Raw genomic sequence first — 26,969 nt, 5'->3', positions numbered from 1 at the left:
CTCTGGAATTTAGACTCTGAAATATCTGTCACTTAAGCTTTTATCAGGCAGTGTTATGCTAGAACTTCCCTTGAATGCCAGGAGCTAACAAAAAAAAGTGAAGGGAGAATAAAAAGAAAATACCTTAGTCTTCTCAGATTGACCTATGTCAGTGTTCTCTTTCAGAGTTTATCCATACAAAGAGTTTAGAGAGCAGCTCCAAGTCAAAGAATAGAGGCCTCCCTTGTTCATTCTGTGAATGCATTTTGTCTTGGGTGTGCACATTTGGCCCAAAAATTTTTCCTGCTCTCATAGTACCAATTCCCTTCTCCCTAGGAAAGTTTCCTTATGGTCCGAGGATTGCACTGTATGTTCTACAGCCAGGAATCTCTTGCCCCAAGCAGCTCCTAGACTGATGTTCCACCACATTCTGTAGGAGAGCTTTACAAGTCACCTTCTACATGCAGGGCAAGTTTGGGTACAGCAAGTTCCTCAGGCCACCGTCAGACAGATTGGGCCAGATATGCATGCTCCTAGTACCTGCACAAGGGTTACTCTGCTCCCTCTGGGCACAGATCAGGGATTTGCACTGGGAGCATGGCTATCTCCGCACTGAGTCACTGAGCGGATGGTGAAGCGGTCAGTCAGGGTGATATAGATACTACTGCTTTTTAAGTGGTCTTTTTCTAGATTTGGTGTTCCACCATCACTGAAATCCTTTTGTTTTCTGAAGCTTTCAGAAAGACGTTTCTGTCAATTCTTGCTCGTTTTTCAAAGCTTCTGTGATTGGGAAGGGGAGCCCGGCTGCTCCTCACGCCACAATTTTGATTGGGGCAGTTTTCCCCTATTTATTTTGATATATGCTGTAAGAGGTATGAAGGAGTGACTATTTTTGTCCTGTTCACCACTCTAAAATTTTGGCTTCTATTGTATTGCAAAGAATAAATGTATTTCCCTACAAAGATGACTTATCTTTATAGCTTTTAGAAAAATGGCTGTTAAACTCTTATAATTATAAATTAAGTTCATTCTAAAAATTGTCATCTTCAGTCTCTGAAGAGGATATTGTGGTTGTTTAAAAAAATGTCATTTTTTATATTAGACTTATGAAATCCAAAATTGAGTTATTTATTTTAGATGAATCAACTGCATTTTAAAAGTCAACAGCTTTATTCTAGATGCTATAAGTAATTTAAAGCAGATATAACATCTTTCTTGTACTCAAGCACTTCATACTCTTATGGGAGAAATTATTCACAAATAAATGAAAAATTTAAATAGTAGTACTTTAAAAGAGATTCCATAAGGCATTATACATTTAACTTAATTAATTGACCTATTTTTAAAAAATAGTCAGGTAAAGCAGAAATAATTAGTGAAAGCATCTAATTGAGGATCTTTTGGCACAATTTGCATAAACTTACTTAAAATTACATAAGATTACTCTATTACAGTTATCTTGAAAAATAATGGAAAATGTTATTTTAGTCATATATTCATTTACAGTTTCTTTCACTTCTCACACCATCCAGGACATCTAATAACTAGTGCTTATGGGTACTCAGAGAACAATGTTTGCCTTCTCTCCCGTGGAATACAAAACCAAAACTGAAACTTACCTCATATTTGATATTGAAGCATTAGCCACAATACCTGCTGGTTTGAAAAGCCATTCACTTCACTTGAATGTGTTTTAACATTTACATTGTCATTTTAACAGCATGCCTCTAACAGTACTTCTCAGGAAATCCACTCTGATTTCAAGCCATAAATCTGAAAATTCCAGGCATTTATTCTTGGCAGTTTCTTTCTTATAATTTGAAAATCTGCCCTTGAAAATTTCTCTCAAGTAACAAAAGCAATTGAAGCTCCATAAACTTACTAAGCAGGTGGATCTGACATACGTTGGATTTAGCTTCCCAGAATCCTCTGCCCTTTCTTTGTTATCAGCTTCCTGTTTCCTCTTTGGAAATAGGACTCTTTTCCCTCAGGTGCAGCCATTATAGCTCTGTGGTCCATGTAGCCTACCTTCTGAGGGAAGAGCAAGACCCAAATTAGGCCTGTCACTTTTTTCAAGTGATTGTTAAGACAGAATGATGATTCTGAATCTTCATTTTGGTGCTGGGACCCAGAACGTGTTTTCCAAAGTGCCAGCTTCCTATTCCCAAGAACTGATCCATTCCTCTCCTCTCTGAGGCCTGTTTTTTGTTTTGTTTTTTTTTTCCAGATTTTTCTTCCACTATGTGAGCTATACCATATCCTTCAAATAGCCTATATTTTTACTTAACCTGGTCAGAGTAGCAACCTAAGCACCCTTATGATATCAATGCTGTAAGCAGGAAGGAATACAGAAAATCTCTCTGACACTTCACTAGATATGGGTTTCGGCAGGTTTTTAGACAAATGTGAGGGGTAGAAGGTAAAAGAAGAAATTCATTACTGAGAATATTTTGGTAACTGCTTGGATCATTCCTTTTGGCATACTAATATGCCTTTTCTTTTCTTTTTTATCTTCCATCTCTAAACCAAACTTTTCCTTGACCCCACTTGGTAAGCACTTAATGAATGCCGCATTGGGTGGTGGACTTGGCCCAGTGGTTAGGGTGTCTGTCTACCACATGGGAGGTCCGCAGTTCAAACCCTGGGCCTCCTTGACCTGTGTGGAGTTGGCCCACACGCAGTGCTGATGCGCACAAGGAGTGCCCTGCCACGCAGGGGTGTCCCCCGCATAGGGGAGCCCCACATGCAAGGAGTGTGCCCCGTAAGGAGAGCCACCCAGCGCGAAAGAAAGTGCAGCCTGCCTAAGAATGGCGCTGCCCACACGGAGAGCTGACACAACAAGACATCGCAACAAAAAGAAACACAGATTCCCGTGCAGCTGACAACAACAGAAGCAGACAAAGACGACGCAGCAAATAGACACAGAGAACAGACAATTGGGGTGTGGGGGTAGGGGAGAGAAATAAATAAATAAATCCAAAAAGAAAAAGAATGCAGCATGAATGAATAAGTGAATGAATGAATGCTAGAGGGAAAACAAGGCTATTTTGAGGAGAACAAAGTTAAGAGTTGGAGCATAGTCATAGTTGTTGTCAGGGAGTTCTAAGAACCCTCTTAATTTACCTTGAATTTGATACCACATTTCCTGGATCAGATGGTTTCTATTTATTTACTCCCTTGCTTTAGAAGAGTACATTCTTTGGTAGTTTAAAAGGCACAATAGGAAAGCAATTTGAACTTGGCCTGTCTCAAAACAACTTTATTCTTCCCTCACATTTGAGTGTTCTGTACGGAGGGTTCTAGTTTGAAAATTATTTTTACTCATGGAATTGTACTCATACTATTTTTTAAACATATATTTTTTAAAACAAAATAATTTTATTGATAAAAATTAATAAAGCAGACAGTTTATCCAAATTGTACAATCAATGGTATTTGGTATAATCACATAGTTGTTCATTACTCATTTTATTCATAGTATGTTTAAAAAACTTCTATGTTTCTTTGTGAAGTCTGATGCTACTTTTATTCTTGATCTACTGTTTATGACTTCTTTGTGTGTCTGAAAATTTTCAGGATCTTGTCTTTATTCCTCATGTGGCAAAAAGTCGTGATGATATTTCTAAGGTGGGTCATTTTTATTAATTGTCTTAGCCTGGATAGATATTTCAATATGGAATCCTATATTTTGCAGTTCTAGAAAGTTATTTATGTGCATGAAGATGTGTTTTAATAATATAGTATACATATAAAACTCTTGTGCCAGTGTGCCCTAAATTCAAATTCTGGTCCTTTAAATTATTAGCTGTGTAATCCTGAACTTGTGCCTCAGTTTTTCTATCTGTACAACAGAAATAGGGATAGCAAATGTGACTCAATAGATTGGGTTCGGGTCTACCGTATGGGAGGCCATGGGTTCACTTCCCAGGCCTCCTTGTGAAGGCGAGCTGCCCCACACCCACAGAGAGCTGCTGGCCTGCACCCGAAGAGAGCTGCCAGCCCGTGCCCATGGAGAGTTGGTGTAGCAAGATGGCGCAACAAAGGGAGACAAGCAGACACAGGAGAACGTGCAGCAAATAGCAGGCAAGTGGCAAGGAAAGGGTGGATAAGTAAATAAAATAAATCTTTAAAAAAAAAAACAACAACAGAAGTAGGATCGTTGTGGGGATTAAGTGATGAATTTATATATGTAAAGTTCTTAAAACAGTTCCTTATACCTGATATGCACCATATAATTTTTGTATTTTTTTAAATGGTTTCTTTGATAATATTCTACCTCCATTTTCTCACTCCTCTCCTTTGAGACTTCTGATTGATCAGATATTAGATTTTCCATAAACCACACCCCCACCAAGTTTTCTTATCTTTTAAGTCCTATATCTTACTGTCTGAGGTTTACTTTTCCTTCTTGAGAGATTACCTCTATTTTATCCTTTAATACTTCTATTGAATGTTTTATTTTATATATTGAGGGTTTTTTCTCGAGTGTACTTTGTTTGTTGTTGTTGTTGTTGTTTTTCCTTTTCAATAGCTTCTGTTATTAATATAATGTCTTCCATTTTCTCTCAGAAGTTAAAGATTAATGAGTAAAAATATCATAATAGAAACTATTACAAATATCTTCAGAGTTCTTTTTTCCTTTTTTCCTTTTTTGTCTCTATCATGGTAATGACTTTCCTCAAAATCTCATTATCTTTGCCTGTCCATTTTATATTTAGGAGCAAGACACTAAAAGATATTTAGAAGCTCTAATGATGGGGGTGCTGCCACATTGTAGACAGTCAGGTGGCTAACTATTTTATGAGACAATCAACTGTCAGTTTTATGGCTCTTCCCTGAGGGATAGTTCACATTCTCCTGAGAAGGGTTTCTCATCTCCTGCCTGTGAATTATAAACACTGTGTTTTAGTTTCCTAGGTTGCTGAGGTGCAATATACCAGAAATGGGTTGGCTTTTACAATGGGATTTATTAACTTGCAAGCTTAAAGTTCTAAGGCCATGAAAGCATCCAAATGAGATCCAGCATTCCTGAACTTCTCTGTCATATGTCAAGGCATATGGCAGTGTCTGTTGATCTCTCCTTTCACTAGAGGTTTCGTTGCTTTCAGCTGCCAAATTCAACAGCTCTCTCTTAGTTCTCTACCTTTCTTCTCACTGTCTGTCTCTCCATATTCATCCCATTTTAAAGGACTCTAGAAGAGGTTTAAGACCCACCCTGGCCCATACCCCAACTGAAATAACCTAACCAACAGGTCCCACCTACAACAGATTCACATCCACGGTAATGGATTAGTTCTAAGGACATGATTTTTCTTGGGTCCTTAAAAGGCTTTAACTACCACACCTGGATACTGGTCCTTAGGAGCTTGCTAAGAAAAAGATGTTAGGATACGGCCATCTCTTAATTAATCCCATGTTCTCAACTCAGTAGCTCATCTCATACCCTTTTCTTGTATCTGTAGCCTCTTTGAGGCAGTTGTGCCAGAGAATATTGCAGGCTTCCTATGATAATGGGAGAGCATGAGATTGGATATTTAGGGTTCTAACTACATTCTAAAAATACTTTGCAAATCATCTTTATTATTATCTCCACTCCTGTCTTTGATTTGTGCATTCAATTCTTAAGAATTTCCAAGATCTCCTGGCAGGTCAGTTTGCTGCTCAGTGATATTCTTTTCTCCTTTAGATTTTGAGATTCAACTTTCCTTTTCTGTAAGAAGTCCTTCATCATTCTTCTCTGTCTTCTATCTTCCTATATTTTAGTCAATAAAAGCAGAAACCTTCTTTTCTCTGTTTTTTGAGTTATTTTTTGTTGGGGGTAATTTCTAATTGGAGAAGAAGGAAATAAATGTCTTTATTTCCATAGTCTGAAAAAATAGAGATTCTTATCAATTTCCTCCAGAAGAGATGATAAAAATTCAAGCAATGTGAATCCAATGATTTATTTAGCTTTTCAGTTTTATGTAAAAAGATGCTGGAGTAAATATTCCAAGATGTCTATCTCTTAAAATGCTTTTGTTATTATCATTTTTTAATTGATTTTTCAGTGATTTGTATTTAATTTAAACTTATTTACTTATTTAGCATTCTCTTTGTGTTTTTTTTGGGGGGGGCATGACATTTATGAGACATGTAAGAAATAAATGTAAGAACCTCTGCATTCTTGGTTGAGACTATTGAGCCTTTTTAGGATCTCCAATGAAGTCTCTTTGCTTAGGAACACAGTATCAAGATGAGGGAAAGAAGATGCTGAAGTCAAGCTATAAAGCATACAAGATTCATAAAAATATTAAACTATAGATGTGGAAATATTTCTTTTAGAAAATAGATACTGAGGGAAATATATAAATGATTCTATAAGTAATGCCTAACATTTGTGTAGGGGTTAAAATATATATATATCCCCATATATTTGCATTCTGAAAATAATTTTCAGAAAACTATGAAAACCAAGTAGTACAACATTTTTGTATAATTCAAACTTCCTAAAAAATTTAAATACTAACTTAGATTTCAATTTAAAGAAAATCTAGGAGTTGAAAGGTGTTTCAAAATGGCTTTTAAGACAGGGTTGCCATATTTAGCAAATAAAAATTCATGATGACCAGCTAATTTTAGGTAAACAACAAATAATTTCTTATTATTAGTATATTCCTGATGTGGATTGAATTGTATCTTACTCTTGGACATGTTCTTAGTCTTGGTCTGCATATTAATGGGTATGGACCTTTGTAAATAAAATCTCTTCAAAATGTTACTTCAGTTAATGAGTGGTCTGATGAGTCAATTTGGGCTGTAATCCAGATTATAGGAGTCCTTTATAAGCAAAGTGAAAGTCAGATGGAGAGAGAAATCAAGTGGAGCATTCAGAAATTGAAGTCAGTGGAACCCAGAAGAGAAAGGAAAAGACATCTACATGTACAGTGGCATATGACAGAAAATCCAAGAACCAATGATCTGTGGTAGCCAGCCCCAGAATACCACAGTCTTTGGGGAGAAAGCATTTCCTTCTGACTCCTTGATTTTGGACTTCCTCTAGCCTCAAACCATAAGCCAATGAATTCTTGTTGTTTAAAGCTACCCATTGTATGGTATTTGTTTTAGTAGCTGGGAAATTAAAACAAATCCATGTAAATGCTATACGGTATTTTTTTTTTTTCTGGCCACCTTATTTTAAGAATATTTCAGAAATCTATTTTGGTTTATTCATAGGCTGATTTTTCATAATATTGTTTATGTAGCATTTACTGGTGATACAAAGAGGAATCAACTGATTTATACTTTCAAAGGGATCACAAAGATGTGCTTTATGTTAAGATTAGAGTTATATATGAATCAGTGACCCTAAAAGTAGTGACATTTACAAGAAAGACTTTTATTTCTCTCCCAAATGAATATTCAGATATAGAAATCTCTGTGCTAGTAATATTGCTTTGTATACTTTGCTGTACCATCCCTAGAGCATGGGCTTCCTCTTTGTGAGCTAAAATGACTTCAGACACAACACTCACTTTCCAAACAGTGGAATGGAGGAAAAGGGCAAATGGTGGATGTCAGCCATCTTTTACAAAAGATTCCCCAAAGCTGCCACTCAGTGTTTCTGCTTACGTACCATTGACCAGGATTTAGACACCTAGCTATAAGGTTACTAGATGATATCTTCATTCTAGGAAAAAATGTGCCCTTTTGAAAAGAAACAAAGTCCTATTTATTTTGGGGGAAAGGGAAAAGATTTTAAGGATCTTGACTAGACACGTAATAAAATGATAAAATATATCATACAATATGATAGGTGCTATGACTGTACATACAGAATATATGAGAAGCATGTATATAAGAACATACACAAGCAGGTATATATTTGCAAGAGGGAGAGAGATTCAATAGAGTTTTTGTATATAGCCATTTGCTTCTATTGATTTATTTTCTAATGCTAGAGGCACAGAGGTGGAATTATTGAATCAAACACAATCACCACCTTTGACTATGTTACATTTTATTACAGTCATCAAAAAAAGTATGCCAATTCCCATGGGCATCAGAGTAAATGTTTATTTCTCTACAACTTCACAAACATTGAATGTTATAATTGATTTCTTTTAAGACAGCTAATTTTAAGTCTAAATTAAAAGGCATATCAAATTTATTTGATACATATCTTAGATTTTCAGAAGGTTTAATCTTTTCCAGGTTCATTCATGATATATTTTTTCCATGTGAAAATTTTAAACATTTTCTTGGATTCCAAAATTTGTGCCTTTTTTACTCCACATGGACCTCAAGGGGAAAATAAATTTAAAAAAAAAACATATGATGCAGTATCATTGGGGGAAATTAGCAAGTAATCTCATAAACTTTTTCACAGATCCACTTTTCCCTCAGGTAGTCTCTTCTATCCCATTCTCATTGCCTCTTACTAAAACAGAAATTAATTTTTTCATGACTCTTTGTCTCAATTATTCACCTTTGCAATTCCTTAATCCTATGCAATATGGTTACAATTTTCATCTTACCAATGAAAATGTCCTTAAAGCACTGCAATGAGCAACACTTGTGGACTCTACTTAAAACATTGTTCTTTGCACTTCACCTTGCATCAGAAACACCAGGAGAGCTTGTTAAACCACAGAGGGTTAGGTCCTGTCTCAGAACCTCTGATTTAGTAAGTCTGGTTTGGAGTCTAAGAGTTTGCATTTCTAACAATTTCCATAAGATGCTGATGCCAGGGATCTCACTTTGAGAACCAGTTCAATATATTAGCTAGTTCATGATCATAGGAGTCATGTGAAAAGTAAACATTCTCATTTAGCAGGCAAGGAAAGATAGATGTAAAATTTAACTGATCTTCTACTCCTTAATCTTGAGAACCATGCATATATGGTAAAACGCTTAAAACAGTGTCTGACATATAGTAAATAGAAATCAATGAAGGTTTACTTTAAAAATATTCAAAACAATTTTGTGACACAGCTCTTAAGAGCCCCATTTTAAAATGAAAAATTCAGATTGGGAAGGAAAAGGACTTCCTTTCATCATAACTTTCTAGGACCAATCAGATAGGGACCTTAAGCAACATAAAAATGGAAATAGCCAAGAAATTTAAATGTGTATTTATGCAATTTAAGAATAAGTAAGAAGATTGACCAAAAAAATTGCTTAGTTTTACAGACTGCTATGACACAGTGGGTTGGCTTAACAATGGGGAGTTATTGGCTGATGGGATCTGGGGCTCGAAGTCTTGTTACTTCCAGGGTAAGTACATTCTGGCTAACTGGCAATCTTTGGGTTCCTTGGCTTTCCTGTCACATGGCAATGTCCTTTTCTTTCTCTTTCCAGTGCCTACTGATTTTCTGCTTCTGGCTCATCTCAATGGTTTTCTCCATAAGGTCTCCAGTATTAGGATTAGGGCCCAACCTGATTCAGTTGGCCACACCTTAACTGAAAATCATTCCTTCAAAAGATCCTATTTATAATGGATTAACACTGATAGGAATGAGATTACATTAAGAATATATTTTTTCTGGGGTACATAATTCAATCTGCTACTATTCCCTATGAAGAATTCCTTTTGCTTAATTTTAAATTAGTAATATATTTCCTTTATTACTAATATATTAGTAATATATTTCCTTTATTCTATTGATCATATTTCTATTCTTATAATGGTGGTCTATAAGTTACAATACAATGGAGTGGAGATTTTTTAAAAAAACATTTTGAATCTTCATATAGAAAATGTTTAATAACCAATTTCAATGCTGTCTTTCATACACCCAGAATTGTAAATGTTCCATTGAAAATGGCTCTGGATATTAAATTTTTATGGAGTAATTTTCCATATTTTAGCCTACAATGTATTTTAAACAGTGGAAATTCTTAGCAAATATTTTGTATTTTCAAAAACCACATTACAGTTGGTATTCTAGAACCAAAAGTCACAGTGGGGAGGAATACATTAAAAAAATAAAGTCACTGCCTTGATATTATGTTTTTAGAAAAGTAAAAAGAAAGAATGAAAAATTTTAAAAAATTATATGTTTCTTGTCTTGCTTAAAATTACTGGGCAACCCAACAGGTGCTGATAATCTTTTAAGGGATTGGGATGGCAGCAGGGCTTGAGTGGAGAACTTCCTAGGCCAAGGGGCCCTTAGGGCATGCCAATGCACTGTCATGCCAATCTGGAACCTCACAATCCTTAGCCATTCAGCTGTCATCTTTTACCTATGAGAATCCAGGTGGACTGTCAGGTCTAATTGACAGTCACTCAAGTCCTTAATAAAGAAAATGTTAAGGCTTCATGAAACAGAAAGTGATAGAATTCTGGTAGGGACCAATTCTGCCCCCTACTCCCCCTAATCCTTGTCCCTCTGCAGACTACATACACTTACCTGTGGAAAATGCTATTTGAATAGCTCATAACACAGTGTTTCTCAAACTTTAATGTGCACAAAAATAACTAAGGGATCTTTTTAAAATGCAGAATCTGTCTTAGTAAGTCTGGGGTGGGGCCCTTAATTCTGCATTATTTTGTGCCCCCAAGGCTACTCCAAGTGGAAACCACTCTCTTCAGTAGCAAGGCCTTAACATATGCTTAAATTTTTTAGAAAGACTGCTTTATTTGTTTTTTAAATAAAGCACCATTATGGGTTGAGGTGTAATTTCTGATTTAGAGATTGAGTGGGGAAAAAAGGATTTTTTGGTTATAGGAAAGAAAGACAGCTCCCTTTGACAGTGCCATAGAGTATGTATTGTTTCATCTTTGAGAAGACAAAGTAGAAGCCTGAAAAGTGGCTCAGAGCCATAGATTTTTCAAACAATGAGGACATATCCATTGGCCATCTTTCCTCAACATCTCTAGATTTGTTCTGGGTCTTTTGAACTATTTGCACACGTCCCTGGACTTCCTCTGATGGACAGTTTCCTGAAAAATATAATGCATTAATGAAACCATTTCTACCTGATCTTTAGAAAAGTAGCCCAGAAGGCAGAGTCTAGGCTGAAATATTTCTTTGCTATAATTTCCAAGTAGAAATCATGTTGTCCCTGAATCAATCTGCATACTGTAGATCAGATCATCCTATATTTTCTAGGATTATAGCTCCCTTTGAGAACAATGATTCATGCTCCAGAAAAACCCACATATAAAAATATACATAGCATTTTATATTTAACTTCACAGGCTCTTATATGGACCTTCAAATTATCCCTAATTTAGAGTCATCTATTCTTGAAACCTGCCTAGCCTGGGCTTAAGAGTTGATAGACTTGTATTGCAATTGAGTGTATAATGTGACTTCTGGGAGTTTGTATCAACTCCAGGTTTCATTCACACCACACTGGGCAGAAATGTTGAATATAAAGGTTTTTAAAAGATAAAATCTAGATTCAAGAAAAGTAAAAGTCCTCTTTTTATTATGTGTGTGTCTTAGAATTAACACCTTAAGAAGACATTTTTTTCTTAATATTCTAAAAATACAAAAACTGGGGGGATGACAAATTAATGCTTGTTTCTGCATTCACTGGAGGCAATTTTTTCATGAAGCTCATGGAAGGTATCATAAGTTCATAGACTCATGACTTGTAAGTATGGTTACATTTGTTTCAAAATTAATTATTTAAAACGCATGCTTGCCATTAAAAAGATATAGTAAATTTATTTACACATTAATGTGTTTGTACCTTATATTGTTAAGCTTTAAAATAAGAACATTTAGAAAGCAAAAATGTAGATTTTAATTGCATTTTTGTATAAAAAACATTATGTGGACAAATTCTATCTTTCAGAGATGGGATAACAGGTATTTTTGTTTTGTTTTGTTCTTGCTTTCTCTGCTTTTTGTTTTTTGTGCTTGTTATTCTAAAACAAAGTAAAACAACCTCGATATCCCTAAGTTCTCCAGTCTTCAGCCTTAGTTATTATCCTTTTCTTTAATGCCCAAGGAGCAATAGCCTGAGCTCTCATCCCATAGTTTAAGAGTTCTGCTTGCCAACTGTTTTTGAAAATCTCTGAATAATGCTGACACGTTATAAATTCATTCTGGTGTTTTTATTCACCACAACCAAACCTCTGGCTCTAGTAAATACCATTTCAAATTCCTTTGGGCCACTTCTTGTCAGCTGTGATTTTTCTCTCTAGGCTGGCTACCTTCACCCTGCATCACTCTATCTCAGGCTAGATAGAGCCCTTTTCTGACTTCACCATAACACAGGTTAATATTTTATAGCATTTAACAAAATTCTAAAGACTTGACATAGCAGAAAGGAATTATCATGCAGAATTAGAATTTTAAAATTGGTGCCACATGCAATTACCCCTAGAGTTATTAGACTCTTTCCCCTAGAGGTTATCTCTCCAGTGTTGTATAGGTATAGGTTGGCTTAACATTCCCCAATATCAGTATCTGACTATGTGCCTTGTTTTAGTTTCTTGGCTGCTAAAGCCCATACCATTCAGTTGTTTGGCTTAAATAATGGGGATTTATTGCTCACAGTTTTGAGGCTTGGAGAAGTCCAAATCAAGGTATCAGAAGGTTATACTTGCTTCCAGAAGATTGTGATGATCTGTGCAACCCTTGGTCCTTGGCTTTTCTGTCATATGGCAATGTACCCGGTGGCTTCTGGCTTCTTTTCCCCTGACTTTCACTCTGCCTATAAAAGACTCCAGAATTCTAGACTAAAGCCTGACTTTACTCATCTGAAACACACTTTATCTGAAGTAACACCTTGAAGAGAGCTCATTTACACTGGGTCCACACCTCTCACAATGCAGACCAAGAGCAAGAACCAATCCAAACTGGGGTAGGGGATTCAATCCACTACAGTCAGCCCTCTAGGACCCAAGAAGACACGTTCTTTCTAATGCAAAATGCATTCATGTTGGTGACAATGCTAAGTACACAGTCTCACAAAAGCTGTAATGGGAGTGGTCTGTCCTGAAGACAATTTGCCTCTGTCTGAGGTCCTGGGAAACCTAGGAAAAAAGTTATCTACTTCTAATATACAATAAAGTTATAGGCATAGAAAACCTTTTCCATTCCAGAAGGAAGAAATTCAAAGGACAAAAGGGTCACAGTTCCCAGATAAGTTTGAAACTAGCAGGGCAAACTCCATTAGATTTCAAGTTCTGAGGGTCATTTATGGATCAATATTTTTCCTCCGGCCATAGTGGAGCAACATTCCCACCCCTTCCTAGGGCTTACACCATAGTCATGTTCTCCCTGAACACTGGAGTAAAGGCCTCATCCTCTCCAAGCAACATTTCAGAATGTTGGCGAGTCTCTCTGCAAACACTGAGGCAAGTCCCAACCATCTCTTTGCTTTGGGGAACATGAACAGTGAAGCACAAAGCCCACCCACTACAAGAACAGATGGCCTGAAGAGATCTCTTATGTTCAGGCCTTGACTTACATGGTTCTGTTGTTGAAGTCATTTTTCCTTCAGTTCATCCCTTATCTGTCCCTTTCCACCTCAGGTGGCAGTGGTTCCACTCATACAAATTTAGCAAAAACCTTATTGGCTTTGCATGCAGGTCAGAGGGGTACAAATCATTAGACAATAGAACTGTGCACAGAACCTTCTTGCATAACTGCATTTCCAACCCTGGCTCCCACTAAAATTGTTGATGTTGATTCATGATTAAACACAAACCTCTTTATCAAAGAGTTGTTCTGTTAAAGTCTCACAAGGAGACTTGTTCTCTGGGGACTCACTTTCCAAAAGCTCAGAGAGCCATTTCTGACCCTAGTCTCACAGCAAACTATATGTATAAGCTAAAGAGTTTTCCAAACCATTAATTTCTGGGTTCTTTGTGCTTAAGTTCAGTTCTCAGCTAATCATTTTCCACTTGCATTTTACTAAAAGCTGCAAAGAGAAGCCAGGCTGCACCTTCCTCACTTAGCTTGGAAACTCTTCAACTAAATATTCAAGATTACTGCTTCTAACTTTCACTTTCAATCCAACATCAGAATATAATTTTGCCAAGTTCTCTGACAGTTTATAACAAGGATCACTTGTCTTCCAATTTCCAAAGACACATTCATCACTTCCTTCTAAGACCTCATCCATATTTTTGACAATAGTCTCTTCAAAGAAATCTAGGCTTTTTCTATCAAGCAACTCACAATTCTTCTAGCTTCTACCCATTAACCATTTCCAAAGCTATTTTAATAGGCATTTATAATAGCAGCACCCCACTTTCCAATATCAAAAACTGTTTTAGTTTCCTAGCTGCTAACATAAATACTGTGCTATGGCTTGGTATAAAAAAAGGGAATTTATTGGCCCACAGTTTTGATGGTATAAGTCCAAAATTAAGGCAAGGCAATGCTTTCTCTCAGAAGACTTTATTGTTTCTGGACCTGGCTGCCAGCAACCCTTGGTCCTTGGCTTTTCTGTCACAAGGCAATGCACACGGAGACCTCTCCTGGCTACTTTCTCCATTTGAATTTCATTCTGCCTCTAAAAGACTCCAGTAACCCAAATGAAAGCCCAACCTGATTCATTGGGGGCCAAGCCTTAACTGACATAAAATATTGAGAAGATATTATATACAGTGGATCCACACCCACTTGAAAGAAAGAACATGTCCAAACTAAGGTCCACAATTTAATCCATCACATATCCAGACTGTATCTAAGGAAAATCCAGACCCCTAATCTCTTGGATTCAGAATGTGACAAACAAGGAGGAAGAAGAAGAGGAAGATAAAGAATGAGAAGAAGTGAGAGAAGAGGCAAAGGAGGAGGAGGAGGAGGAGGAAGAGAAAACAGCTCCACTCGAGTCAGTGGTAGGTAGTGGTCCTCAACCTTGATGCATAAGGGATTCACCTTTAAAAATACTAAATCCCTGACCCACTCTAACCAAATAAATAAAATTTCCTGGGGTGGGGTTCTGGTTATAGGTATATCTTTAAGTTCCATTTGTGAATCTAAAGTATAGTCAAGATTGAGAACCATTGGTTTAAGTTCAACCTCCCTCAAAAAAATTATCTTTAGAGAAACAACCATGTTCCCGTGGAGGACAACCACACCTTGCATTTTAGGGTCTAGCAGTCCAGCTCCATAGAGTTCATTCCAGAATAGGTCAGTACTTCTCCACATCCCCACTCCAAGCTCTAGTCCCATGAAAAATGAACTCAAACGTCCAACTCTAATTATACAAAGAATAATTCACACTCTGAAGTTAGATTTTCCAGCCCTCATAGTTTTAAAGGTTTTAGGACCATTTACTTTGCAGAAAGTAAATCCAAATATCCTCAGATTGCTCAGATTCCTCAGCAGACCCTGAAAGAGCAAGATTTTACTAGGCTCATGGCCCAAAGCGGTAAGTTATAGAACATCAATCTTTTTTTTAAAGCAATAGCCAAGATTAAGCCCTTTTGCTTCTTATTTATATAGTACTTTGTAATTAGAAAGAAAAATAAGATTATTTTCAATTTAATTCTGTGGAATTATTTGCAATCATACAATTATAAGCTACTATAAAAGATACCCAGGCAATAATGATATAAGATATGACTGCTGGCTTCTAGACACTGCTAAGATTGTGTATCTGCTGACCTGCCTATAACCATCATTTGTTTATGACCTTTCATGACTAACCTATAGAATGTATTTTCACTGGTAGAGGAAGAGAGCATGTTTTTAATCTGTAAGTTCTTTTTTCTTTACTTATTTAAAGGCTCAACAAATGGCAGAAAGCTGGTCTACTTTTTTCTGAGTTCCTTATATAATGAACAGGGAATTGATGGAATAAGAACCTTTGATTGCTACCTGTGTTGTAGGGGCATGACCATCAGAGACATTGTAGACATAGTAATGATCATTTTCTGACTTCTTTATTAGTATGATAGTGATGCAAGCTCTGAGTGAACTCAAGGTCACCAAACCTTTGAGTTAAAAGACTTATTTACTGGATCCCTGTTTTGTATGTGTGTGGTTTTAAGATTACACTTTCTCTGAAAAAATGATTTGTGGATGGATAGATAGATGGCTAGATAGCTATTGTATATATTTACTTAACATTTATTGTATTTGATCTGTTGGAGCCCTGAAGACAGATGTTTGGGTTGGAATTCTTGGTTGGTCATTTACACTGGTATGAAATTTAACAAGTTGTTCAATTTTTCCATGCATAAGTTTCTACATCTGTATAATGGGGATATTACTAGGAATTAAATGGGATAATTTATATAAGGGTTTAGCAGTATAATTAATGAAAGCTCTTAAAAATACTACTTGGCATAAAGTACTCAATATTTGTTATTTTCTTTTATTACAATTATGATTATTATTGTTATAATCAGGGTAACTCTAGGCACAACTTATAGAATTCATTACACCACTTGTACTCACTAAGTATAATAAATGCATTTGCCATATAGCATAAGTATGGTCAATGGCCACCAGGTTTGTCAGTGGTGGTTTAGAACTTTCAAAAAGGTATTTTTGACTCTGAAATCTTTTGTTTTTCCTATACATGATACTTGCAGCTTTATTTATCCTTTATTTTCTTACAAGGTCCTCTCATCTCTGAGTTATATGAATATTTCTCTAGAAAATATTGTTGATCAATTTAATTCTCTATTAAGAAATAAAGAATAACTTACCTTAGATTATCTGTGGCAGATAAAACCTTATTATATTTTCTTAGGATATTTATCTTATTTTAGAATATCCGACATATATATTAATTTCTATATCTTGTTTCTAATCAGCTTTCCTGTTTCAAACATCTAATTTGAGTTAGTCTGAACTACTATCTATATACTAAAGCCATAAGCTGCAAAGAAAGTTGAGTGTGTGTTTAATTAGTTATATAAATTGAAAATTGAAAATAAGAATGCTTTATGCTGCTGTAGAGTTCACTGCTAAAATCTACAAGCCTAAATCTGGAAGGAAACAGTTTTTACATATGAAAACTTGCTCTGCTTCTTCAGCCTGCAATTGAGACAATTAATTTTTAAAGTGTTTTTAAAAATAACACTATTAGGCCACTTGGTGGGGTTGGAGGCATTGAAATTGAGTTAGAGCTTTTGCTACATTAAGCACAATATAATTGACTGCATGGTGAAATTCTTTCTGTCCTTTTACTTTATCCTAACCTCTGTCTTGCAAAATTATCTTTCCACATAAGAAAGCTGCAGTAATTATTTTCTTAGAATTGTCACAATGTGTGCTAATCTGGGGATAGTTATCTTTATTCCTTCTTTGGCTTATTACAGATTTAAATTAAGCTGAGACTTCTTTAGTGTTATTTTTCCAGAGCCATTGCGATTAGGGATGATAGATTTTGTGGTGCTCTGAGAATAGTTAAACTCTTGTCAACAAAAGTATAAAATTATTGCTGTTTGCAGTCAGTATGTTTTCAAAGGTAATTAAAGCTAAATATTGTGCAAAGATGATTGGAAATTTTCAATTCACAAACAAATTGAGCTTTGCTTTAACACCTAAAACTTCAAATTCTTTTAGACTAAATATTTTATAAGAAACTGTTAGTAATGCTTTCAATATCAATCAAAATACTAGCAGATTATTATTTTCTATATAATGTATGATTCTTACCTCTGACAGTCCAAGCATTATCTCCATATTTTAAATTATTTAGAACTTTCTTTGGTTTTACTTATTTTCACCTTAGTTATGGAATAGTTATAGGTATTTCTTCATATGTATATACTTTTAAAAACTCAGTCAGATTTAATTGCTTACTTGTTACCTTTTTTCATTCTTTCATCTTTAAGCTGTCAACTTAAAGTTTACTTTTTTAAAAAAATTCCTGACATTGCTGATATCAAAATTTTATTAGGAATGGAGCCCTTGATAAAAGCAGGTTTAGTGTCAATTCTAACCAGCATACTTAGCATAAACAGGTAATTTGGATTGCTACTAAATTTCCTTTTCCATCTTCCCACATAAAATATTTTCGATCTTTTGTATGAAATAGATATTTTGTATATTCTTATCTTTCGTTTTGAATGTTATATTTAAAAACTGATAGAGAAGGGAGTTTTTCAGAAAATGACTGAGCAGGAAGCTCCAGCAATCAGCCCTTCAACAGAACAAGTATTAAATAGGCTGGAACTGTCTGCATCAGCTATTTTGAAACTCCAAAGTCTAGTGAGAACATTATGCAGCATTCAGGGAAGATCAAGAAGAGGCTAGTAAATTGAAATAAATACTTATGAATTGCACTCTAAATGCAGTGACTACCATAGCCCATTTCCCAGCCTCATGGCAGGCTGCAGTGAGAGCGTCAACCCCAGCCCCAGGTGCAGCTTGCTGATGCCAGGGTTGGCTATGAAGACCTAGAGCCCAAAGATCTGGGTGTGTGTGGTCTGTTAGTTGTCCTTTGCTTTTGATCTGCTACTTCAGATTGCTGGGGGCCCAGCTCTGAGGGTGGCTGTTATTCTGAACTATCTGAGCAAAAGAGGAAGAGGATTCTTAAAGACAGTAGTACTCTTTCCAAAAACTATGGAAAACAGTTTAAGGGCTTCATTTATGAGCAAGTACCAGATCAAGAAAATGCAGCTTCAGCCAGTCATAGAAGTTCCTGGCATCCTTATTGGCTCTTCCTTCTCTCCAGCCCAAGGGCAGCTGGAGCCAGTTGGTGCTCCATTTGTGACTTCCTGAACTCCTTCTGGCTGAGAAAGATTGGTTTAGGAGATTCTTCTCCAGTTTATCCCCCCTCTCATTAGTGGCCTTCTAGGCAAAAGCAACTTGGGATGGATAAAATGGTATAAGAAATTACTGAGCTATGTGTCCTGGGGCAAAGACTTACTTGCTTTAAGTCCCACAGGGGAGCACCAGATAAGGGAAAAGTCTGTTTCCTAGGAAGTAGAGAGGGTATTCAAATTCCAGTAAACAGGGGAACTCCAAAGACCATTAGCAAGCACAAGACCAGGATTAGACACATGCTCAGAAAGACAGAGAGGAAGCTTGTACTTTGCAGTCACCTTGGGTTAACCATCTTGATGCAATGAGTGAACTCTGAAGAAAAAGAGCACCAGCCAATGCAAAGCCAATTTACAAAGACTGTAAAAGAGTTTTTTGAATTTGCTTTATTTTGTTTGGTTAGCTCCTAGCAATGAAGAAAATCTCTGCCATATCAATAGCTGGATAAATGCAAGAAACTGACAGCTTTGGGGCTAAATCCCAGAGTTAACATTTTAAAAATATATTAAAATGTACAACATGTAACAAAAGATTATAAGATGAACAAACAGGAAATGATGGCGCATCCAAAGGAATAGAATAAAAATCCATAAAACATAAACAAAGAAGACCAGAATGTGGACATACCAAAAAAGATTTTACAAAGTGATTTTCAAGATGATCAAGGAGATGATAGAAAATATAGAGAAAGATGTAAGATACCAGGAAAACAATGAATGTACAATATGAGCATCTCAATAAAGAGATAAAAAATTTTAATAGGAACCAAGCAGAACTAACGGATTTGAAGACTACAGTAAATGAAGTTAAATAATCCCAAAAGGGTTTCACAGCAGATCAGAGCTGGCAGAAGAGAGAATTAATGAACTCAAAGACTAGAAAGCTGAAATGAGTCAGGCTGAAAGCAGAAAGCAGAGAAGAATCAGATAAAACAATAATAGTCTAAGAGAACTATGGGACAAACATCAAACATCAATGATACCAATATATCCATTATGTGTATCCCAGAGGGAAGGAGAGAAAGGAGCAAAAGGAATATATGAAAAATAATGACAGAAAATTCCCAAACTTGGCAAAGCCATGAAAATGCACTTCCGAGAAACCAAACAAGATAAAATTATCATATATACACAGAAACATGGTCATCAAATTGCCATATGAAAACTACAAGCAGAGAGTTCTGAAATCTGCAAGAGAAAAACAATGTGCAATGTACAAAATAATAATAAGTACTGATATCTCTTCAGAAACCATGAACACAAGAAGGCTGTGGGATAAAACATTTAAAGTGCTGAGAGAAAACAATTGCAAACCAAGAATTTTATATGTGGTGAGATTTTTTCAAAAATGAGGGTGAGATTGAGGCATACCCAGATAAATAAAGCTGATGGAGTTCATTACCACTAGAATTCAGCTAAAGAAATGCTGAAAGGAATCTTCATATTGAAAGGAAAGGGCATTAGACAGTGAATCAAATCAACAAGAAGAACTAAAGACCATATGGATAATTATAAATGCCAGTAATATGGCATTGTATTTTTTTCAGTCTGTAACTCTACTTCTTACTTCTTTTAGGTGCTAAAATGGAAATATATAAAATGAAATGAAAATTATGTGGTTTTAGACATAAAAGATGCGAGGATAAAATTTATAGCAAGTGTAAAAATGATCAGGGATGGAGGGGTATAGGAACAGTGTAAGTATGCTTACATCAAAAATCAAATATGACTGTTATATATTTAGGATATTAAATTTTAACCTCATGGTAACTACAAAGAAAATATGTGAAAAATATATCCAGAAAGAAATGAAAGGGACTCAAAATGGTACAACACAAGTAATCAGATAAATACAAAAATAAAGCATTAACAAAAGAGTAGTGGGTTAAAAAGTATAAGACTTACAAAGAATAAATAGTAAAAGGGCAGAAGAAGTTCCTTATCATAGTTACTTTAAATGTAAATGGGTTAAATTCTCCAATTAAAAGGCAGAAATTGGCAGAATGGACAAAAAAGGAGAGCCTAACTATATGCTATTTAGAAGAGACTAGCTTTAAATTCAAAGACATAAGTAGGTTGAAAGTGAAAAGATCAAAAGATATCATTAAGGTAGTAACCAAAGAAAGCTGAGGTAGCTATAATAATAACAGATAAAATGGGCTTTAAGGCAAAAACTGTTAAGAAGGACAAAGAAGGTCATTATGTACTGATAAAGGGGTCAATTCAACAGTAAGGCATAACAATTATAATTATGTATGCTTCTAATAGCAGAGCTCCAAAATGTATAAAGCAAATATTGAGAGATTTGAAGGCATAAATAGACATATCTATATTAATAGTAGGAGAATTAATACACTACTTTCAGTAATGGATACAACACGTAAAGAGAAGATTAATAAGAAAAAAGAATACTTGAACAATACTCTGAACCAATTAGACTTAACAGATTTATATTACCCAACAACAGTAGAATACACATTCTTCTATAGTACACAGAGATCATTCTCCAGGATAGACCATATGGTAGGTCACAAAACAAGTCAAAATAAATTCAAAAATACTAAAATTATGTAATGTATTTTCTCCTATCCCAGGGAACGAAACTAGAAATCAATAAGAGGGAGGAATGGAAAATTCACAAATTTGTGGAAATTGAACAATGTGCTCTTAAACAGCCAATGGGTCAAATAAGAAACCACAAGGTAAATTAAGAAATATCTTGAGGTGAATGAAAATGAACACACAACACACCAAAACTTATGGTATACAGCAAAGGGAAATTCATACCTCTCAATGGTTATATTAAAAAAAGAAATATATCAGAGAGCTAACCTCAAAACTAGAGGATCTAGAAAAAAGAAGAGCAAACTAAACCCAAATTGAGCAGAAGTAAGGAAATAAAAAAGATCAGCACCAAGAAAAATGAAAGTATAATAAATAATAAAGAGAATTTTTTAAAAACCCAAAAATTAGTTCTTTGAAAAGATCAATAAAGTCAATAAAGCTTTAACTAAGCTGATGAAGAAAACATAGAAAGGATATATAAATAAGTAAAATCAGAAATGAAAAGTGGGACCACTAAAGTAAAATGAATTATAGGAAGATACCCTGAACAACTGTACATGAACAAATTAGAAAACAGATGTAATAGACAAATTCTGAGAAACACACAAAGTACTTACTCTGCCTCAAAAAAGAAATAGATCTTAACATATCAATAATTAGTAAGGGGATTAAATCAGTAATTAACCACCTCCTCCACCCCTACTCCCCCCCCCCCCCCCCCCCCCCGCCAAAAAAAGAAAGCCCGGGACCAGATGGCTTCACAGGGGAATTTTATCAAACATTCCAATAAGAGTTAATACTATGCCTGCTCAAACTCTTCCCAAAAATGGAACATTCCCCAATTCATTCTATGAGGCCATTATCATTCTCACACCAAAGCCAGATAAAGATACCACAAGGAAAGAAAATTATAGACCAATAACACAAATTTCTGTTTTAGTTTGCCAAAGAGCTGCCGATGCAAAGTACTAGAAATGGAAAGGCTTTTATAAAGGGGATTTATTTGAGGTGAAAGCTTACAATTCCAGGGGAGCAGATATGGTTCAAGCAGTTGGGCACCCACTTCCCACATGGGAGGTCCCAAGTTCTGTTCCTAGTGTCTCCTAAAGAAGATGAGCAGCTATGAAAAGAGGACACAGTGAGCAGAGAGCAAGCAGTCTGTGAGCATACAAAGAGCAGAAGATGAGGGAGCCATGTTCGGGGGAGTTATTAAAAATAATAATAATATTTTTTAATTAAAAAAATCTTACAGTTCCAAGGCTGTGAAAAGTCCAAACTGAGGCACCGTAAGAGGTGCTTTCTCACTAAAGTCAGCTGTCACATGTTGAAGCAAGATCTCTGATCTCTGCCAAGGTCTCCACCTTTCCGCAGCTGTAGTTAAAGCCAGCATAGACGCTGTGCACCCAGCCTCTTGGGGGCTTCATGCTTAAGTGATCCTCTAGTCCTCTCACATGGCCAGATCAAACAAGGCAGCTCCCTTTTTCCTGTTTCTGTCTGGGTTTCTATCGGACCCAGCAAGAGGACAGAGACTCAATTTGAGTCATGCCTCACTGATGTAAACCAGTCAAAATGGTCTCACACCCACAGGAATGGATTAGTTCTCTTTGGGGGGTTCATAAAAGAATTTCAAACTGCCACAATATAGATGCAAATTCCTCAACAAAATGCTAGTAAACCAAATTCACTGCATATTAAAAAGCATTGACCTTGATCAAGTGGGATTTATCCCAAGTTTGCAAGTGTGGTTCAATATAAGAAAATTAATGTATTATACCTCGTTAATAGCATGGAAGAAAAAATCTGCATGGTCCTCTCAACTGATACAAAAATGGCATTTGATGAAATCCAGCAACAACACTTCTTGATAAAAAAACACTTAGGACACCAGGAATAGAAGAAAACTTCCTCAACATGATTAAGGGCATATATAAAAAACCCATAGCTAACACCCTAAGTAATGGTGAAACATTGAAAGTTTTCACTCTAAGATCTGGAATAAGACAGTGTCACCACTGTTATTTAACAATGTACTGGAATTTCTAGCCAGAGAAATTCAGCAAGAAAAAGAAATAAAATGCACCTAAATTGGAAAGAAAAAAGTAAAACTTTTCCTATTTTTAGATAACATGATCTTATATATAGAAAATCCTGAAAAATCTGCCACAAAGGAACCACAGCTAATAAGTGAGTTCAGCAATGTGGTGGGGTACAAGAGCAACACCTAAAAACCAGTAGAGTTTCTGTACACTAGTAATGAATAATATGTAAAAGAAATCAAGGAAAACAATTCCATTTACAATAGCAACTAAAAATCAGATATCCAGGAAGGAAATTAACCAAGGATGTAAAGGATTTACACACAGAAAATCACAAAACATTAGCTAAAAGAAATCAGAGAAAACTCAAATCCAAATACACAAAAGGCACTTGTGTTCAGGAATTGGAAGACTAAATATAATTAAGGTGTCAATTTTACTCCAAATGATTTACACATTCACCTCAATCTGATCAAATTCCAACAGCCTTCTTCTCAGAAATGGAACAGCCAATTATCAAATATACATGGAAGGGTAAATGGCTACAAATAGTCAATACTGTCTTGAAAAAGGAAAACAAAGTTGAAGGACTCATACTTCCTGATCTTAATGCTTATTTCAAAGCCATAGTAATTAAAACAGCATGGTACTGGCACAAGGACCAACATGTAGACAAATGCAATTGAACTGAGGCTTCAGAAAACAACCATCACATTTATGGCCAACTGATTTTTGACAGGGAGCATAGACCATTCAATTGGGAAATAATAGTTTCTTTATTCCAATCGTGCTGGGAAAACTGGGTTTCCACTCAAAAAAGAATGAAGGTCAATCTCTGTCTCAATACATTTTCAAAAATCATCCCAAAATGGGAGAAAGACCTAAATATAAGAGCCAGAACTATAAAATTCCTGGAAGAAAACATAGAGAAGCATTTTCAGAACTTCATCTTACACAATGGTTTCATAGACTTTATACCCCAAGCATAAGCAACAAAAGAAAAAATCAATAAATGGAATCTCATCAAAATTTAAAACTTTTGTGATTAAATGACTTTATCATGACAGTTAAATAACAGCTACTCAATGAAAAAACAATATTTGGAAACCACATATCCAATAATGGTTTAATATCCAGATTATATAAAGAAAATCTACAACTCAGTAACAAAAGGGCAACTCACATTAAAAATGGACAAAAAAATGTTGATTGGAAGACAGTTGAGGATTATTGAGGGACTGTATAATAAAGATGATTTTGGTGGTAGATGAGGATTGTGGTTAATAATACAATTACAAAACTATTCCTCTATTCTAAGGTGTTAAGAATATGGTAATACATGGGAACAATAGAGAACCATTAACTTTTGTCTATTATTTTACTTTTTTTAATTGAAATAAAAATTTTAAATACAGGCAAAATATTTGAATAGACATTTCTCCAAAGAAGATACACAAATGTACAAAAAGCACATGAAAAATGTTCAACATCATTAGCTAATAAGGAAATGCAAATCAAACCACAATGAAATACTATTTCATACCCAGGAGAATGGCTTCTATTAAAAAAACAGAAAATTACAAGTTTTGAAAAGTATGTGGAGAAATAGGAACACTCATTCATTGCTGGCACTGGTGAGAATGTAAAATGGTACAGCCATTGTGGAAGGTAGTTTGACAATTCCTCAGAAAGTTAATTATAGTATTACCATATGACCCAGCAATCCCCTAACAGTGGGATTGCTGGGTCATATGGTAATATCCTTGAGAATTGAACAGATGTTACTACATTCATTCGTAAAAGGAATGGAGGTCATAAATGTGACACCTTAGATGAACCTTGAAGACATCATGTTGAATGAAATATGCCAAGCGCAAAAGGACATATATTGTATGATCTCACTGACAGGAAATAATGAGAATAAGTAAATTAATAGATTCAGAAACCAGAACATAGGTTACCTGTGTCTGGGATGGGTAAGGAAATGGGAAGTTAATGCTTAAATTCTTCAGAGTTTCTCCTTGGCATGATGGAAAAGTTTTGGGTAATAGATGGTGGTAATGGTGACACAACACAGTGAATGTAATTAACACCACTCTAATACATATCTGAACAGGGTTAAAAGGGGAAATTTTAGGTTGCATGTATTTTATTAGACTAAGAATTTTTTTAATCCTTTGAGATCTATGACATAGTGAACCTTAAAGTAAGTCATGGACAATAGTTAATAGTATAATTATAAAAATGTTCTTTAATCAATTTTAACAAATATACCATACTTTTGTAAGGTGTTTATAAGAGAGTGGTATATGGGAACTTCGTATTTTATGCCTGTTTTTTCTGTAAACCTACAACTTCACTTGAAAAAATTATGAGTACCACATCACCATTTAATACAATATATTTTATATTTTAGATAAACTGGGCTATTATTATCTAAAACTTTCCAAGTGATAACGCTGATATCAGAATAGATCATTAACCTATAACCTTAACCAAAGATGCTTTGTTGTTGGGGAGGAATGAGGAGGAGTGATTAGAGAGACAAACTCTGGGACGGCAGACTTGGTCCAGTGGTTAGGGCATCTGTCTACCATATGGGAGGTCCGCGGTTCAAACCCAGGGCCTTCTTGGCACACCATAGGGAAAGCCACCCAGCGCAAAAGAAAGTGCAGCCTGCCCAGGAATGGTGCTGCACACACGGAGAGCTGACACAACAAGATGACACAACAAAAAGAAACACAGATGCCCATGCCGCTGACAACAGAAGCGGCAAAAAAGAAGACGCAGCAAATAGACACAGAGAACAGACAACCTGGGTGGGGGAAGGGGAGAGAAATAAATAAATTAATAGATCTTTAGAAAAAAGAGAGAGAGAGACAAACTCTGTAAAATATCAAGTCTTATTCTCTGAGTGCATCTTTGGAAGGTTTTTTACAAAGTGCCTGAACTCTCTGATTAAAGATAAGAAAGGAGAAAAAGCAACAAGGTAATAACAATTGTTGAGTGCTTACCATACACCAGTTACTGTATTTTAAGCACTTTGTAGGCATCATCCTTTTAAATGCTCTCAACCTAATGAAGTGCATACTGGTATTATCTTCATTTTTAAAATGGGGAAACTGAGGCTCAAGAAGTTTTTGAACTTGCCCAAGGTTGATTAGCAAATTGCTGAATTTGGCTTACCACTTAATTTTACATCAGATGATCAATGGAGATTTTCCCTAGACTGATCATTTAAACCGAAAGCTAAAGGACAAAAGAGAACTAGCCATGTGAGGGGTGGGAAAGCAGAAAACAACTTGTGCAAAGATCCTGGTGTAGGCAAGAATAAGGAGGTTTCACTAATAGAAAGAAGGTCAGTGAATGGCGCAACAAGTTAGACATAGTAGTTAAAGGCTAGATTATTTAGGTTTTGTAGTCTGTGGAAGGAGATTGGATTTTATAAGTATAATCAAAAGTGAATTATAAGTATAACCAAAAGTCATCCAGCCCTGACCCGACCTGGCTGATATTTAAAGAACACAATTCTTGGGGGGAGAGCGAGTGAGGTAGGGTGGGTAGGGGGGGACACTAGTAAAGATAAGTCAATTTGGGAGGCTGCAATTATAATCCAGATTTGAGATGAGGCAGTAGCAGTGAAAAAGAGCAAATTCAGGAAATGTTTTTGTAGGAGGAATACATTTGAGTGGTAGACAGGGACAAGGCAAAGAAAAAAA

General features: G+C 35.6%; 1 protein-coding gene and 1 pseudogene across 7 annotated transcripts in view; both read left to right on the top strand.

The window, feature by feature from the left end:
- The window catches only part of ROBO2 (roundabout guidance receptor 2), a 1,471,152-nt gene that overhangs the window by 432,884 nt on the left and 1,011,299 nt on the right, over nt 1-26,969 (top strand). The gene's annotated exons all lie outside the window — the stretch shown is intronic.
- LOC139438799 (dolichyl-phosphate beta-glucosyltransferase-like) overlaps nt 9,178-26,969 on the top strand; it is a 57,675-nt pseudogene continuing 39,883 nt past the window's right edge.

This window comes from Dasypus novemcinctus, chromosome 4 (genome assembly GCF_030445035.2).
Source record: "Dasypus novemcinctus isolate mDasNov1 chromosome 4, mDasNov1.1.hap2, whole genome shotgun sequence".
Classification (NCBI taxonomy): Eukaryota; Metazoa; Chordata; class Mammalia; order Cingulata; family Dasypodidae; genus Dasypus; species Dasypus novemcinctus.
Note: the sequence above shows the minus strand (reverse complement) of the source record. Positions and strands in the feature narration are given on the sequence as shown.